General features: G+C 42.3%; 1 protein-coding gene across 3 annotated transcripts in view; it reads left to right on the top strand.

The window, feature by feature from the left end:
- Nucleotides 1-18,236, top strand: part of ST6GALNAC3 (ST6 N-acetylgalactosaminide alpha-2,6-sialyltransferase 3) — a 351,837-nt gene that overhangs the window by 14,226 nt on the left and 319,375 nt on the right. Inside the window, exon 2 of one of the 3 annotated variants that reach the window (XM_048497130.1) lies at nucleotides 10,199-10,289. The exons of the other annotated variants lie outside the window; for them this stretch is intronic. The gene's annotated coding sequence lies outside the window, so the exon portion shown is untranslated. The remainder of the gene's footprint in view (nucleotides 1-10,198; nucleotides 10,290-18,236) is intronic. 3 annotated transcript variants of the gene reach the window in all.

Here is an 18,236-nt window from a genome sequence, read left to right as displayed (position 1 = left end):
TCAAAATATACACAAAATGAAATCTATAAATAATTATTTTATTGTAAAAATGATGAGGTTCTTAATATCATGTCTTAAGTTTTGAAATACCCAACATTTAATCACAAAATCTCTTTACACCTGGATCAGCTTTGAAATGAAAGTAGTTTGATTTTCTTACTAATTAGTGCAGTGTTGCTAGTTTTTTTAAGATGTGAAAACAGATCTACTGCAGATGCTCCCCTGTAACAGGAATTTTCTAGAAGCGGTGTCTCTAGGAGAATCTTATTTGGATTCCTAGTTCTGAAAGCACGATGGGAACAAAGCATACAAAATAGACTGCTCACTTGTCCTATCATCTTGAGGCGACACAGTGTAATAAGTCTGGAAATTGAAGAAGCAGATGAAAACCATTAGAGGAATCAATATAAACCTAGAAACCCATGAGAACTGGGCATTCCAGTAGTTAAAATATGAATTAAACAAAGGCTTTGAACTTCATCATCTGTTATCACAAAGGCTCCGTAAGGAAGTTTTAGCCACAAGCCACTTTTTTTTTAAAATGTGGTTTTAATTATGTTGCTTTAAACTTGCTTTTCTGCAGTTCTTTGAACCAGCCATTACACTTCAAAGAAAGAACATCAACTAAATTAAATGACTTCCTCCTGTGTTTTCAGAGAGGAGAATGACAACTATTATATTTCATTATCTTCTTTTGTGGCCTACATGGGAAAGGGGCAGCATGGGAAAGAAAATAATTACAAGAGAGAATGCAACCACAGAGTAATCGATTTTAATTGCCTACAAACATTGGTGCCACCACAATGGGGCTGCTTCTTTGAATCTGAAAGGCCCACTGATTGGACAAGGACCATAGCTGTAGCTGTTTTGAAGGTGTATCTTGCTCATCAGTGCCACAGGATGTATGGTTGTTAGCCACAAAAAATGAAAAAGAGGGGGCTGTGCTATTACAGAGTCAAAGCAGAGAAGAAAAATGATGGTACAAGAGGGAAAATATTTACTGTGTTCTATATAAAAATCCCTCTATATTTTGTATGTCACTTCATCCAAGTACCTGTCAAGCCTCCTTCTGCCAGAGCCAGTGTGGTGTAACAGTTGCATTGGAGAGACATGGCGTCAAGGTCGTCCCCTCACTCCACAAAGTTCACTGCTGCCGAAGTTAACTTTGGCCGTTAGCGACTGACAGCCGGAAAGCTTCGGCTGGGTCAGCGCTTCCGGCGCCGACCAGCGAAGGCACGCTGGGACCGTCCGCCGCGGACGGTCCCCGGAAGAGGCGGGCAGCCCGGGTAGCCCGCCATCGGAAGCTGCCCGGTGCATTTCGCCGCTGACAACTTGTCCCTGGGCCTCCGGCGCGTCGCCCGGAGGCCTGGGGACTACGCCCCTGGCCCCTGGCGCCGCCTGATCGTCGGCGCGGGGCGAAGCGTCCGGAGGCACCGGCGCCAACAAGGCCTTCGTGAAGTGCGAGGTGGGGAAGTGGCATGAAGTCGCTGCGCTTAAGCTCGGCAGCGGGCTTCATGCCGGCATTTCCCCAAAAAGAGCGCTGGGAAGCGCTCTGGGGAAACGCCCGGCTTCCAGCACCAGCTTTACAGGCGGCGCTTGAGGGCGGCAGCGGCTGGCGCTTGCAGCTTCAGCCCCACACGTGGTCGAATGGCTCAGACCTGGAGACGGTGTTTTTACCGTCTCCAGGCCGCCATGATTTGCCCGTGCGGAAACGGCCTTTCTTTTATCTTAACATACCTCATAGGGCAGTTGTGAGGATCAAATGGGGAGGGAAGAACATTTACAGCTTGGAGGAAGGGCAGGATTAAAAGGTGGCAAGTAAAGATGCATAAGGACTTGGGTGGTACATCTCATTTTCCCCTATATCCTCTCACCCATTATTTCTTCTTTCCATGGCATCTCCCTGCTTTCCACTGTTCTTCCCATTCATCAGCCAACCTATCTTTATCCCCCTGACTTCAGCTTTCCTTCCTTCCCTCCCCCTCTCAGCCTCTCCTCAGGAAAAGTCTGACCAGGTTGTGTGGCAGTGGCCACTTGGCCAAGTTGTGTGATGACCACTTGCATGGTGGCTACTGCTGACCTGGGCCCAGTTACACAGTGGCTATCACTAGACTGGGTCCAGTGGTTGTACAAGGCTGCAACTTTCCTTTCACTCTGCACAAAAATTCCTGGTCACCTTGTTTTACAGCAGAAGATATATATGCTATGCAAAGAAACTTGCTTTCTACTGGGTGAAAGAGTCACCACTCTTTTTGTTAAGATCATCAATTCTGGTGGGTTTTCCGGGCTGTGTGGCCATGGTCCGGTGGATCTTGTTCCTAACATTCCACCAGATCCACCAGACCACGGCCACACAGCCTGGAAAACCCACCAGAACCAGTGGAATCTGGCCGTGAAAGCCTTTGACAATTCTGTACTCTCTTTTCTTGAACTAAGTCCCACTGAATTCTATGGACTTACCCCTAAGTAAAATTATTCTACAGAACAATATAATTGAAATTTCTTCTGCAATTAAAATTATTAATGACAATTACAAGTATTTGCCACAGTTTAGGAAATATTTATTCACAGCATTTATGCCACTCCTTTCCTCCCAGTGGAAGCCAAAGCAACTTGCATAGTTCTCTTCTTCTCCATTTTATCCTTTCAACAATGCTGTGAGGTAGATTAGACTGAGAGTGTGTGATGGCAGAGTGGTTACACTATGAACCCAGATTTCCTGGTTCATAGTGTAACATGTTTAACCACTGTACAACACTGACTCTAGGGCCGCTTCTGCACGGTGTACAGTGGTTAAGCACGGAAGGGCCGCTTCCGCACGTTGTACAGTGGTTAAGCATAGTCGACGCCGACCCAACGCCACTGGGACCGTCCGCATGGACGGTCCCAGAAAGAACCGGGAAGACGGCGCCGCTGGGCACCGTCGCCCGGTGGACTTACCTGGTCTCCGGCCCTCCGGCGCATTGCCGGGGCCTGGGGACACGCCTCCCCTGCCCTGCGTGCCTGCTGCAGTGTCGCAGGGCAGGGGCGTCAATCCCAGGCATAGCGGCAACGCCCGAGGAGGAGCCGGGGATATGGCATAAATGAAGATGAAGGGAGGGAGTGGGGAGTGGAAGCGCCTGGAAGCCGCTGCCATTCGCACGGCAGCAGCTCCCAGCCGGCGTTTCCAGGAAAGTGCGCTTCCACGCGCACTCTGGAAACGCTGGCTTGGCGCTGGTCGAGCGGCGCGAGGGCGGCGCGGCTGTGCAGCAGCTGCACCCCCTGTGCAAATGGCTCCCTGGGGACGGCGTTTTTGCCATCCCCAGGGCGTCATAAAATGCCCGTGCGGAAAGGGCCAAGGACTTCTTGGAAAGTGATTTTTTAAAGCAAGACACAACTGTAGTTTTTAAAGTTTCCTTTCTACAAGTATGTGTATATAATTGGCTAACTCTCCTGGTTTTCTATACAGGACCTTTCTGAGGTTATACCTGAACTATTGATGTATATTCCATTTGCCTCCCCCTACAGATACATTTATATTTCATAAGTGGATTAACTTTCCCAAACTGCTTTCTGGCACTCCATTCGTGTAATGCTTTGCAAGGCACTTTACAGATAAAGCTGTAGTGGAGTATTAATTGAGCCATTAGGGGGCATGGCTGGTCATAGTTCCTAGCACTGGGATGCATCACTGGAATGTCTGGGCTTCACTGACAAGGGAGGGAAAGACTTTCTGCCAGCCTTTGAAAAGCAAGATAAAACTAGGCCATTTAATTTTTCTCTTTCTGCTTTTACTGTCAGTGTTTTTATGATGTTTTTGAAAGGAGCCACACTCCATTTCCTGAGCTCCTTGACCTGCTTGGCACACAGCATGTCGAGGAAAGTAGAGAACACTCTTTAGTGCAGGATTGTTGCTTTCTTTCTTTGTGAAGATACTAACTAAGTTTTCAAAACTGAAGTTGAGGGGAGGAATAAGTGAAACGATAAGCTGTTCGGTTGACAGCACCAGCCATCTAGATTCAAAATGGAATGGTTGAAGCTCTTTGCTCAAGCTGCAGAAAAATAGCAGGACTCAGGGAAATAATAAAGAGGCATCAGGCCACAGAAGAAAATGCAATGAACTTTCTGGGTGAATTACATGTTCATTTGAGCAAGCAAAAGCTATGGTCACCATAGATGCAAAATGTGCAAGCAAAGTAGGTTGGACAGCAGCTGGATTGCCTCAGGTTTAGAAAAATACACTTTTTCTTTCAAAAACAATTTTCAAACAACATTCTTGTGTAGTGACCCAGTTACTCTGAAGCTGTTTATGCTAACGTTAGTTGTTGCCACTCATACTTTTTTATATGACCAGATTTTTAATTATAGCTACATGCATAAGCAATGTTTGTGTTTAATTCTACTTCAATCCAAAGACAAAAGCCATGTAATACATTTTTATTAGGACCAACCAAAATAACACAACACATTGTGCAAATGATTGTCAAAAGCTTTCAAGGCTGGAATCAACTGCCTGTTGTGGGTTTTCTGGGTTGTGTGGCCATGGTCTGGTAGTTTTTCTCCTAACATTTTGCCTGCATCTATAGTGGCATTTTCAGAGATTTGTCAAGGTGAGATGTGTGTCTCTCCAACTGTGACAAAAGAAGGAGATAAGCCCGTGGTCATTTGTAGGGGTATTATCCATCTGCCGTGTTTTACTGAGTATTGTGTGCAAGTAAACATAAACACAGGAAAAGTCACAACTGAGGCTGTAACACAGTATTGCTATTATGTATAGTGCATTGAAGAATAAGATTAATGAAATTATGATAATGCAAGATATGTAAATAAAAGCATATACATGCTGAACAGTTGCCATACTCACAAAAGACATTTATTTGCAATAACAGAAAGTTGTTACCGAGTTTAAAAAATCACATAAAAAGTGGATCTGTTCTCATGCATATTAAAATTAACTTCTTTATTCTCTTGCTCATTGGAAAGGCAAAAGAATATGCTACGATTGAATAATGTATTTCAGGTGACTCTGTAGATTAGCTGTATGTTGTAAACCTTATGCAGTATTGCAAGAATGTACTTTTTCTTTGATTTATGCTTTATATCACAAACAAAGGAATGGGCAGCGGGTTTATTAATATCAGTTAATTATAGGGTAATTTATTAGCTTTCCAGTAATGCTTTAAAATTTGAAATTGGTCAGTTGGTTCATGAGTAATAGCTCAAATGAGAAAAGGTTGAAAATGGCTTTCGTCATGTTGGTGACATCATAAATGATTAAGTTGAATGGGTTAACATGCTAGAAGAGAAACCTAAATAAGTGACTTAAAGGAGTTACATGCTCCTTCCATTCAAAATCTTGGAAAGTAGATGTTAATCCTAATTCCATTTACTAGCAGTTTCACTCATTGTAAGTGGCTTGAAATAGATTGCTCCCTCTGAGGAGTGAAACTGCACCTCATATATATGCCTGTTTTTGAGTGAAGGAAAATCTCTTACTTTTATCAGTTCAGATGTCTGAATTAACTGGCTTTTATTCCTGTTGCCCTGTTTGCCTGGTATGAAGCTGAAGTACCTCTCCAATGCTCCTCAATCTCTCCCTGAAATGGGGTGATGGAGTCTAGTGAACATAATACATTTTTTTCCTCAGAGTTAGCTTAGTGATTTGTAGCCTTGCTCTGCTTTGATTTCCCCCAAGGTCCTATTTAGCATTTATATTCAGGTTGATTAACTTTCACATAGACAGAATATAGAATATGGCTTCATGAAATTATGCAACAGGGACTTTGCATAAGGGAGGCGTGTTGCTCATTACTGATAAACCATTTCTATGATGTTTCTTAAATATTAAGTGATGAATAAGGGACTATCTTATGCCTATGTTCGTGATGTGAACAGAGCTTGATGTACTGGGATGACTGCATCCATCCGTCTGTCCCTGCAGGAAATTGTGCCTCCAGCCAAGCTGCAGAGAGGGTTTTTAAAAATTCTTTAATAGTTCTAGTTGCATTTTTGCAAGCATATGTGTAAGACCTTTGAGCTTTGGTTTTAAGGTCTGTTGAAATATAGCATTATTTTCAGTTTTCAAGCTCCTTTATGCTGAAAATAAATATGCTTGACTCGCACCTTTGAGGTTGGGTTGTAAGATTTCTGTCTTAGAGAAAGGCCAGTTCAGATAGGATGCAGGGAGGCACAGACTACTCGGAAGCCACAATAGAAGAAGGAGAAGGAGAAGGAGAAGGAGAAGGAGAAGAAGAAGAAGAAGAAGAAGAAGAAGAAGAATATCCCTCCTTTCTCTCATGTAGGAGACTCAAAGGGGCTTACAAACTCCTTGCCCTTCCCCCCTCACAACAAACACCCTGTGAGGTGGGTGGGGCTGAGAGAGCTCCGTAGAGCTGTGACTAACCCAAGGTCACCCAGCTGATGTGTTTTGGGAGTGCACAGGCTAATCTGAATTCCCCAGATAAGCCTCTACATCTCAGGCGGCAGAGCAGGGAATCAAACCTGGTTCCTCCAGATTAGAGTACACCTGCTCTTAACCACTACGCCACTGCTGCTCCAATATTTCATACTTGGTCAACCAAATGTTATATCCATCAGCAACTAGATCCCAGGTTGGAAATACTAGATTATGAAGAAGGAACTGTAATAAAACCATATAAATAAAAGTACAAAAATCTGCATATTCTAGTCCCCAATGAATGACTATCAAATGGACAGATGACTTAAAATACTGGGCAAACCTGGCAGTTTGGAATTGAAATTAGAAAGTTTCAGCTGATTATTCTTAGAAATGGTCTAAGAGAGTAGTGGAAATAAGACCAGAAATACATATAATTATTGGGGTGCATTTTTCTCTCCTGTTGGTAGTTTCTGACTGCTCACTTTCCAACCCACTTGGACCTACCCTCCTTGCTGGGAGGAGGCAGGTGATAGTGAGACTGGAGACAACCACGGGTACATTCTGGGGATTCCAGCATAAAGGTAACTGTAGCAGCCAGAAACTCTGTGGACCATGTATCTGTGCAATCTGCTTCCCTGAATTATTGGGAAGTATTTTTCTCTCCTGCTGGTTGTTGCTGACCATTCAGCTCCCAGCCCATGTGTATCTCATCTCCTGGCTGGACACAATTAAGACCAGGGACAATTCAGTGGCACTTTTTTAAGGACACTGTAGGTCCTAGGGTTGGTGATTCAGTAAATCTGAATCACAGAAAAAACAGGAAAAATCTGGTAAATCCAAATCACAGAAAAAACAGGGAAAAAGCCACATTGTCTTTTTGTGGCTTTTTCTTTTACCGGTAAAAAACTCCAGGCAGATTTGAAAAGCTGTATACACCTGGGACCAAAAATGTTGAATAATATGAAGCTTTTTTTGGATTTTTACATCTCTTTCCCCTCTGCTGCCATTTCAGCTCCCATTTACATCTCCTTACCCTCTGATTCTATTTTATCTTGGCTTTTTACATCTCCTTGCACTCTGCTGCCATAAGACAGCGGGGAAAGAGAGGGGAAGAGGGAAGGCGGGAAGATTTGTCCTTCACCCTCTAAGGCTTTGGAAGCAAGGGGGGGGGGGGAAAGATGGCCTGACCTTTCATTCGGAGCTGAATTAGCTCAGCCTTGCATGAAAGATGGCGGGGGAGAGAAAAGTTTGGATCCGGCATGCAGGGCTCTCTCACCTTTTCTTTTCAAGGCCTGCAGGAGGTTTTGACTCACTGCTGGTTGTTGAGGTGAGCCAGCGAGCCTCGTAGGGTCTCAGAAAGAGCACGGGAATGCCTGCGCCATCTGTTGCCCTCCAGGCAAGCAGACTCACCGATCACAAGACCCCATGACTCACGGGTCACCAGGTGTCCTGGACAAAGGGACAAAAGGTGCATACCCCCAGGTATGGATTAGGCCCAGACAGGAGCGTTTCCTCCCGCACGTACGCAGCTCCTATGATTCATGTATTGCCCAATATTCTCCTGCTCTCCCGCCTCCCAACCCGCCTCTCAAAAACCCTAATAAAAGGTGCCAGGGACCAGAGCACGGCAGATTAGCCGCTGGCTTCTCTCCACCAGATGATATCGCTGTGTCTCGTCTCTTCATTGCGTCGTCCGTGACGACTTCAGCTGTTTTTTTTTTGCTGGTTGAAGTGAATTAGATGAATGGTAAACAAGGGATTGTCTGTAGGTATTCTGTTTTATTTAACACTTATATTAAAGTCTTATAAGGTGATGTGTTATTTTCTTGTGTAATAGTTATCAAGAATGCAAATATGCAAATATGAAGTTAAAATGTGAAATATATAAACAAAATGTTATTTGTATTGTTGAAGGCTTTCACGGCCAGATTCAACTGGTTGTGGTGGGTTTTCCAGACTGTGTGGCCGTGGTCTGGTGGATCTTGTTCCTAACGTTTCACCTGCATCTGTGGCTGGCATCTTCAGAGGTATATCACAGAGGGAAGTCTGTTGTACACTGTGTCTAGTGAGAAGGGAATGTTTAGTGGGGTATATATTGTCTATGTCCCAGGGTGGGGAACCAATCAGTAAGTGTTTGGGTGGAACTTGCTATTCAAAGGTGTGATTGAATGCATTGTATTACGGGTGGGGTTATCAGTCCATTTACATTTGTAGTCGCATTTGCATTCCCTGCAGCAGCACAGCAGCAGTATTGGTGAATGTAAATCCTGTGTTTGGGTGGAGCCCTTTGTCCATAAATTTAGCATGCCCTTGGCCTTGCTTCTGGTGTTTTTAAGTACTGGTAGCCAAGCTTTGTTAATTCTCAGAGTCTCTTCTTTCTTGTTGAAACCCCACCTGCAATACTATACTATCAACCACACCTTTGCATATCAAGTTCCACCCGAACACTTACTGATTGGTTCCCCACTCGGATACCCCACTAAAACATTCCCTTCTCACTGGACACAGTGTATAACAGACTTCCCTCTGTGATACACCTCTGAAGATGCCAGCCACAGATGTCGTATTCCTTGGTGCAAAATTCCTTGGTGCAAAAGTTGTCCATCTCATTGGGAAAATTAAAAATAAATGGACTTCTTTGGTTGGATCATGATGATTTCTATAATCAGAAGTGGGGGTTGCCACCACTTGCCTCTTCCCAGCTGCCGACCTCTGGTTTGCTTCTTGTTCGTGTGTGTTCCTTATCCCCCCAATAGCATTTCATGGGGATGAGTGGTCCAAAGTGAGAGGGGGAGGCCAGGAAGTTCCATTTTGCTAATGGAAGTGTCCTCCAATAGGAAAGTCTGTTGTATAAGGTGCTACCCAGGAAGTGGTGAGGAGATGCCAGACCCTGCCATTTTTTGACTTTTACTCTACTTGCTGCTGCTTTTTCTTCTGGTCTTGATTAATGTTATCCAAAGCTCAGATTTCTGATGGGCTTCATCTTTTTGTACTGTTTTTGTATGTGTATGTGCGTATATAGTTTTGTGTTTCTCACTTCCACCCATCTAGCATTTGTGTATTTGTCCAGTGGTGCTGTCAGCCTTCTTGAATCTAAGAGTCTTACTTACCCAGAAAATTGGAGAGCTTACACAATATTTCCTTAAAGGAAAGGTTACATTCTTAATATCCGTGTCATTTTTAAAAAAAAAACCAGAGAGAGTGTGGTGTCATCCTATGTTCACATACAAGTTAGTTACATCCAATTTTTTGTGCATATACAATACTTCAAGGGGGCCTTCTTACATTCATTGTTGACTTCCTTAGAGGAAATATGGTAAGTGAAGGAAGCAAAATAAAATAAAGCCGGCAAACACAGTAACAGATGCAAAGTGGTTCTACATAGATGTTTATTAATTTACTGACATTTAAAATGTGGATATGAGTACAGCTATATTGTGCACAAAATAAGACCTTGTGAATGTGCTCGACATTATACCCAAATTAAAACAGGAGGCAGTTTATAATTCCCAGCTGGTAAATGGATAATATACCAAAAGTTGATAACAACTCCTTAATACAAATCTAATTGTAAGATTTTTCTGGTTGTTTTACATATGATGGGGGGCAAGAATATGGAATGAAAACACTAGGAAAATGTTATGATCTTACAAATGTTGTTTCACAAACACAGAGTTGCTGGGCATCAGTATTCATATCGAGTACTGTGTTTCAGCATGTAGAAGATGGGACACAGTACAGCAAATAGATCAGTGGAAGTGTACATTTTTTTTGTATGTAGAAGTATCCCAGATTCAGTTTCTTCATCTCCACTTAAAGGGTAGAATTTATTGAAGAACGTAGGCACAGCAAGGAAGGAGGGAGGGATGTGTGCCTGCACAGAAGACCCCTCAACAAATAACAGTTACAGGTAAGTGCAATTTTTTTTTTGGATTTGTGGTCTTGCTGTGCAGTCTCACAGCAGAGTGTAGCAAACTGTGGTCACTGAGGTGGTTGGTGTACCTCACCTTATTTCAATAGTGTACCTAGGGGGGCACGAGGGGGCTTAAGCCCCGAGCACCACTTTCTGGGGGGCACATTTCCTGTACCCCCACCTGCTCCCCACTGCCCACTTGCTAGCTCACCCACTTCTTCAGCCTGCCTGCCACTTGCTCATCGCCCACTGCCACATCTTCTGTGGAGTGGTGCTGCGGAAAGGGAGCACCGCCAGACAACAACCTTTCTCTGCCCACCTGGTGCACCTCCTTGCCTGCCATGTTTCCAGCTCCACCTGTATTGGCCCTGGCAGTACCAGCGATAGTACCTGGGCTGCCATCTCCTTAGCTCCAATGTAACTGCCCAGTCTTCCCTCTTATGTTCTTATGCACTTCTGTTCTCTTCCCCAAGCTGTGGCAATGTCAATGCAGCTGCCAACCACCTCTTGTAGCTCCAGAAACACAGGATGAGGCAGGTGGCTCAAATGTCTCATCAAAGCTTTATGAAGTGTGAGAGGTCAACAGAGTTGTTGGAAGCCTCTGATCTTGTTCTTTCCCCCACCCCTGCTGGCTGGCATAGGAGCCTGTCGCATGTGCCTGGATATGCCCCCACCCCCCATATTTGGCTTCTCACTCAGGAATTATTTAGAGCTCCATTTGGGCTTCAGTTGGTCAAATTGCTTTTAAGCAGGAACACCAGCACTGGGTCATCCAGTTTAAAGGAAACACAATCTCGACCTCTCTGGCTGTGGTCTAAGACCAGACAGACCCTACCCCCCAGAAAGCCAAATGCTGGATGCCATTTTCTATAGATATGCCCCTGCCTTATTTAAACAATGATTGCAGAACTGCTTTCCCCACAACTGTTCCTCTTCGAGAATCCACATCCATTTCATAAGGCTGGATAAAAGTGGATGGAGTGGACCACATGGCTGCTCTGCTGATGTCAAGAAGATCAACTTTGGCCAAGAATGCATCTGACAGTGCTTGCAAACTGGTTGAATGTGCCCTGATCTGTAGAGGTCACTCAACCTTTGCTGACTCATGAGCTATCTGAATAGCTCTAGAAACACTTCTAGAAAAGGATTGTGTGCAAACAGCTTTTCCCCCTGAAACACACAAACTGGTTGTTGTTAAATCTAAAAGAGGCTTTTTGATTGATGTAAAATAAAGCTCTTTTCATGTCCAGTGCCCTTTCTGGAGTGCTGTGAAAAAAATACTGGTAACAGGATATCTTGGGTCAAGTAGAATTGGGAAATGACCTTCAAGAGATGTTCCAAACTAGGTCATAAGACAACTTTATCAGCATGGAATTTAGTGAAGGGGGTATCAACCCTTAAAACCTCAGATCCCCCATCTGTGTAGTCGATGATATAGCTTCCAGAAAGGCTGTTTTGTATTAAAGAAAAGTCAATTCACATTTAGTCATAAGTTTGAAAGGCTTTCCCATCAACTGCACCAAAACCAGGAATAAACTTCACTGTGGGACAGGAGGACAGACCGGTGGGAACATCATACTTGTGAGACCACCTCTCCCAGTAAGCCCCCGATGGGTTCTACACTCAGCGAATAACAACTTACTGGTGGTCCATGGCCCGAAAAATGTCCAGCTGGCCTTGACCAGGGCCAGGGCATTCTCACCCTAGTGGAATTCTCTGTCTAGTCAGTGAGACCTAGGTCCTGCAGGACCTGATGCAGTTCTGCAGGGCCTGTAAAACGGAGCTTTTCCACCAGGCTTATCATTGAGGCAGCTATGGCAGTTCCATCTAAATGGTCTCCCTCTTTGTCCCCCCAGTGGGTTTTCATCAGGGTAGATATGGGATAGTATCAGTAAACAAGTAAGTCACCATTTAGATTTTTATTGATTATATATGATTTTATGTTAAATTCTGTGTGGCCCATGTTTTAAATTGTATTTTTATATGTTGTGTACCACCCTTAGCCTAAAAGGGGAAGGGCAGCATGAAAGTTTAATAAAATAAAATATAAAATAAAAAATGTTATTAAGTCCCTTCAAGAATCTCTTCACAAAAAAAGGCAATTTTAAAAAACAAAGACTTCGAAGCCTGAGTTGACCATTGGTGGAAGCTGAACTCATGCTCCCTCCAGATGTTAGGGACTACAGTTCCCATCATCCCCTGCCAGCATCATGCTGGCAGGGGATGATGGGAATTGTAATCCCTAACGTCTGGAGGGCCGCGAGTTTGACACCTATGGTCTACACCAATGTGGAATGATGAAATAGTGCATTATGTGCAGTTTAATTGAGGAATTTTCAAGGCTACTGTTTTTCAGAGTCAGCAGATAGTCATTAATAGATGACATGTCACTAGTCTCGTGATTAAAATGATTGGAACATTGGAACCTGAGGTACTGTCTATTAGTGTCATGTATTGAAATATGGAAGTATGCATGTTTTAGGTCCACCATAGTGAACCATGCAATGATCCTAAGCAGAGGAAGCAACTCTGGAAGTGAGAACATCCTTAGCTTTCTGATTCTTACATGCTTATTTAGCTTTCTGAGATCAGGCTGAGCAGGGAGAAACTACACATACTACACATACTTAACTATAACGGTCTCAACTGAGGTCACCCTCTCAACTATGGAAAACTTAATAGCTCAATAAACAACAGGGTTGTATATTTGGCCTTCATTTTTGGCCATCTTCCCCCCACATTTATCACATTTATTGAGATAGTTGGTTTAAACATTTTTCTTTCTTCTTTACACACTTAAGAAAGTTACCAAAGCTCACTCAGAAAATCCTCCTCCTGAAGTGGCAGCAAAGAGAGAACTGAGGGAAGAGTGTTCCTTTCCCCTTTGTCATGTGATCATTTGGATAGTGACACTGATGAAGGGGAAGGGGCACTCATAGTTTTAGCACTTCACAGTATCTTGTCAGACTCTCCATGGCAGGCCTTCATGGGAGCAGTCCCCATGTGGTATTGCACTGCAAGGCCACAAACATGAACCTAAATATCTGTTTAAATAATGACTATATAAATACATTGTCTCATATCAAGCCAGGCCACTGATCTAGTTGATCCCTGTACTATCAAACATGTTAACCCTTCTTCAGGGTCTCAACTCTCAAGCTCTAGTTCTTCCCAGCATTTGCTACTTTTAAAGAAAATACGTAGAGACAGGAGCTGGGACCTTCTGCCTACAAAGAAAATCTGTTTCCGGGCATTGTCCTTAACTGGACTCCTGGAAGTCTTTTGTGATCTCAATTTAGAATTGTGTATAACTATAATTATAAGTACCATTTTTTTCCTCTGTTAGAATCATTTTTTCTTAGGTTCTCTTTCTCTGTTCATATGTGAGCACATGAATGTCTGTTGTCAAGGATAGCTTTTGCCTGGCACAAATGGAATCCATTAGCCTGTCTTTTGTTAGACTTTGCTTTCACTGCATGCAAGAGAATATCCTGTTTCTTACCGAATAAACGTTCCTTTTCTGGCAGGAGCATAATACAAACACTTTTTTTTTCTGTTTGATAAGTACCTGTTTTTAAAGAAAAAGAACAAAAAAAATCTCTCTAACTGGACATAGCTATGCAGAATTATTTCTGGAATGTTGTATTCCTGGGAATGTTGTATTTTAGGAAGAACTCAGCAGTTGCTTTCCAAGATACACACACATGCAATATCTTTCTCTTCAGTAACCTGACTACTTATGACCCCAGCCTAGACTCCATGTTGCTGTTAAACATTGTATTAGCCATAAAAGAGTGAGGGTTTTTTTTGATGTCCCCATGCTCCTTTTTAAAGTACAACTTGTTCTCAGAGAAAATTCCAATTTTAATGGAAGCAAAAGAATATGGTTCAGGGGCTACTTACAAATTGGAGCAGAGTGTTTGGTATTCAGAACAGATTACCCTCAACTCAGCATGGAGGCTTTGGCCAACAGTCAAGGAGGTTTGTATAAATGGAACACATTTCAACACTATAAAACAGGCAACAAATAGAGCTTTTATAATCTAAGAGTCAGGGCTTTTAAATTCTCTGTTGCTGGAGAATAAGAAAACATTTATGAATATATAAGTGGCTGGCCAGCTGGCATAAATGACAGAACAAAGGAAGACATTACACACATCCCAAATTAATAACTTAATTCATAAAAAATGTGTTGTGGTAATAATGACTGGGAATGAAAGGTCTAGCAGTAATTCATTTGACTGAGAATGGTAGCCTAATTAAACTCTTCTGATCTGCCCATCTTTTGGAAGCTAACCAGTGGTCAACAAAATGGACCCTCTGTGCCCTTACTACAGTCTTAATAGTCTCATATTACAACACTGGAGAGAAAAACACCCACCTCTGGTAAATCAAAGAATTGAGGAACTTTATCAGTATTTTTAAAACATTAATGTATGCACTATAATTGTATATAGTCTTATTTCTAGATTTTTGGAAACCTTTAATTGAAACTTGTATGTAGATCTGCCACCCTTGTTACACTTTTGTCTCTACATATACTTCTAAAAATTCCGTTTCAATTTTCCCTCCTTGTTCTTTTTCCTGTTTTTTTTAAACAAAGAAATAAAATAGTTATACCCTTCTAAGTACATTAAAATCAATGAATTTTGAAGGGTATAATTGCTTAAGGATTATTCTCTCAGAGTCACAGAGGGACTGGCGGGAAGAGCTGACTTTGGCTGCCATTGACTGTGCTGCTATGATCATGCAGGCAGAAGAACCCAAAGAAGATGGGCAGAAGTAGGACCATGGATAGGACCAATTTTTAAAGTCTGCCCTTTGCAACAAGGATGAATTTCAAAATCCAAATTCAACACTGGTATAGAGCATCTCAATACAGGCTGGAGTTAATTATCAGATTGGTAAAGGTAGTCTCCCGTTCGAGCCCTGGGTCATTGCTGACCCATGGTGTGACAACATATCACAACTTCTGCTAGGCAGACTTGTTAATGGGTGGTTTGCTATTGCTGTCCCCAGCCATCTACAATTTATCTCCAGCAAACTGGGTGCTCATTTTGCCAACCTCAGAAGAACGGAAAACAGAGTCAACCTTGAGCTGGCTACCTGAAACTGACTTCCATCAGGATCGCACTTTGGTTGGAAGCAGTATGGCAACTTACTACTCAGCAGCATGAGGCTCCTTAATTAACAAGAATTAGGCATGAAGTATTCATATTATAAAAATATATTTTAATTGTAGAAATCTTGATATTGCCTTTGTCAATATGCACTTCAGGAGAAATATACTAGATTAAACAATGTGAGCAAGTCAGTAATATGCGTAGCATTTTATATGAAAAGTTACCCATTACACATAGTAAACAGCTTTGTAAGAATGGAACTGTAGATTTAATCTATGTGCCACCAGTTTATGAATGCCTCATTAAGCAGTTGATCAATAACTACTTCACAAATGAATTTACTGCACTTGCTAAAGTTCTATGGGCTGTCTACTTCATTTTAAAAGACTTATTGAACATTTATAAAGCCATTTTAGAAAGATGAGCTGCTTTGAAATGAATGTGTTTCTAGCAGTGATTGATATTATAAATATATTGAAAATTACTAGTGCAGTGCTTAGCAATTTTTGTGCATCATCTAAAAGTATTTGTTTACTAACAGTTCCCTAACACTCATTACTTGGTAATCTTCAAAATATTAAAGGCTGTATCCTCAGACACTTGCACTAGAGTAACTTTTCCTGTTTCAGTGGAACAGTAACAAAGAACATGAAGACTGAGGCTACATTAATGTAATGTCTGTCAAGTGGTGCAGTAAAAGCTGTTTTTATGACATGCAATTATCTAGCAGTGGCATGATAAATGAAGAAAAATACTCTAAAATGAAGTGGAAATGAGCACTGTTAAAAAGGAATGAAAGAGACTGAGTAGGAAATATAGGGAATGAGAGAGGAAAATTCCTTTGACCATACTCAGGTAAATGTAAAGGTGCATTAAATTGACTTAAAATAGATGTAGGTTCTAACAGTCCATCCATGGGGAATCAGAGTTGGAAGAAAGTGCTCACATTAGGTCACTTTGCTATACTGGAAATATACATTGTAGCTCATGACAGATTGTCTCTTTAGATATAACGTAAGCTGCTTAGATGTTCTGCTTTTCGCTGCCACCAAAATATAAAATTTGTTTTTATAGCCCACTCACTACTGATTCTAAACGGCCACCACCCTGACTGGGGAACACACAGACACAGACAAAACGAATAATGAAGACTGGAACGGTTTTTAAAGTTGAACAAAAAACTGATAACTTTTATTACTGGCTGTACAAAGGCTTCTCAGGTAAACTGGAGAGGTTTTACGCTTGATGGTTACTGAGAAAGTTCGCTTAAGCTTAACGGTTACTGAGTAAGTTTGGTTCTTAAGCGTAACGGTTTCAGGCACTTCACTTAAGTTACTAAATGGACACTCGCAGGTGTCCCTTCACTCCAGATTTTTCTTCAAAGATGTTTCTCAAAAGATGTTACTGTTGAGGTTTTACACTCCCTCATAAAAATAAAAATACTCAGTCCGCTGTTCCTCCTCACAAAAATACAACACTCAGTCTACGCCCAGTGGGATTCAGGCATACAGCCTCCCTCTCCCACACTCCCAAAGACTGGCTGCTCTGCCACAGGAGCTGGGCCTCCCAAGACTGATGTACACTTTGAGGACAGACTCACAGACTGTTAAGAGGTTTCCCTCAAGACAAAACCAAAACAAAACACCTGAGGGCGGACACTCGCCTCCAAACTCAGGGTTGTAGGTGAGTGAATAGCCTCCTCAGCTATTCCTACACCACAGCAGTGAGAGATCTGGTCGGATTCTCCTCACTCTGTCACCAAAAAGTACCCGAGGGCACACAAGCTCAGTCAGAGCCACAAAGTCCGAAGACTCCAAAAAGAAGAACCCTTCAGCACTAGCGCTGACAGTATTTATAGCCTTTGCATATTTTCCTCTGGCCAATCAGGGCTGGCCAGGGCTTAACTCTTTAAGGGGCGGGTCCACCCTGTAATCTGAATGCAGGATGAATGCATTCGTCACACCATACTATGTCACAGTTGAATGGCTGAGTCAGACAGTTGCATCCCACATCACTGATTCCACTGAAGGTACACTTTCTGACTTTCCAGTAAAGCAGCTGGTTTTCATAGATCCAAATACAGCCATCCCCAATTACATGAAGACACATATAGGATATGCATTCTAGTAGAATATGAATTCTACTTGGGATGATTTCAGCCCTTTATGAACCTATCACTTATCAAAAGTGGGAGAAACTACTGTGGTGTGGATGGGGGAATGGTAGGGAAGCTGCAGTGAAAAAGCTCTGTGAGGGGGTGGGAAAGTAATGTTTATAGAGCATTCGGAAAACACAGGAATTCTCAGATCTTAGAGTGGCGTGAGTGCTGAAGAGGGGAAAATGTGTGTAAATGAGAATCAAACTCAGAGGGAATGTATGCTCAAAGTGAAGGAGATCACATGTGCTTAAATGGTGTTTGTTCCTTTTAGCTGTAGTGGAAGTAAAATACTATGGGTTTTTAAATAATTTGTGTGGTCTGTTGAATAGGGTGGCATCTCTTTCTGCCTGTTGCATTTTTCTTGCCTTTTGATTTGAGTGTGTAACACTTCCTTTTTTCATCTGTACATACCAAATATCCAGACTTCTTCATAGATCCACACCATTGTGGATAAACAATAAGTTTGTTCATCTTTAATGTAGAAGAAGAAGAAGAAGAAGAAGACTTTATTTACAGTCAATGACCAGATGTATTACAAAAACTCCAAAATATCTACAAACAAACAAAACAAGAATACAGATCTCTCTCCCGTATTCCAGCACTATCCCTCTATATATCATTATACTTAATAAACACACCAAACAGCATAAGAATACTAAACAA

The sequence above is a fragment of the Sphaerodactylus townsendi genome, linkage group LG05, assembly GCF_021028975.2.
Source record: "Sphaerodactylus townsendi isolate TG3544 linkage group LG05, MPM_Stown_v2.3, whole genome shotgun sequence".
Lineage (NCBI taxonomy): Eukaryota > Metazoa > Chordata > Lepidosauria > Squamata > Sphaerodactylidae > Sphaerodactylus > Sphaerodactylus townsendi.
The sequence above is the reverse complement of the archived record's forward strand: the minus strand, read 5'-3'. Positions and strand labels throughout refer to the sequence as shown.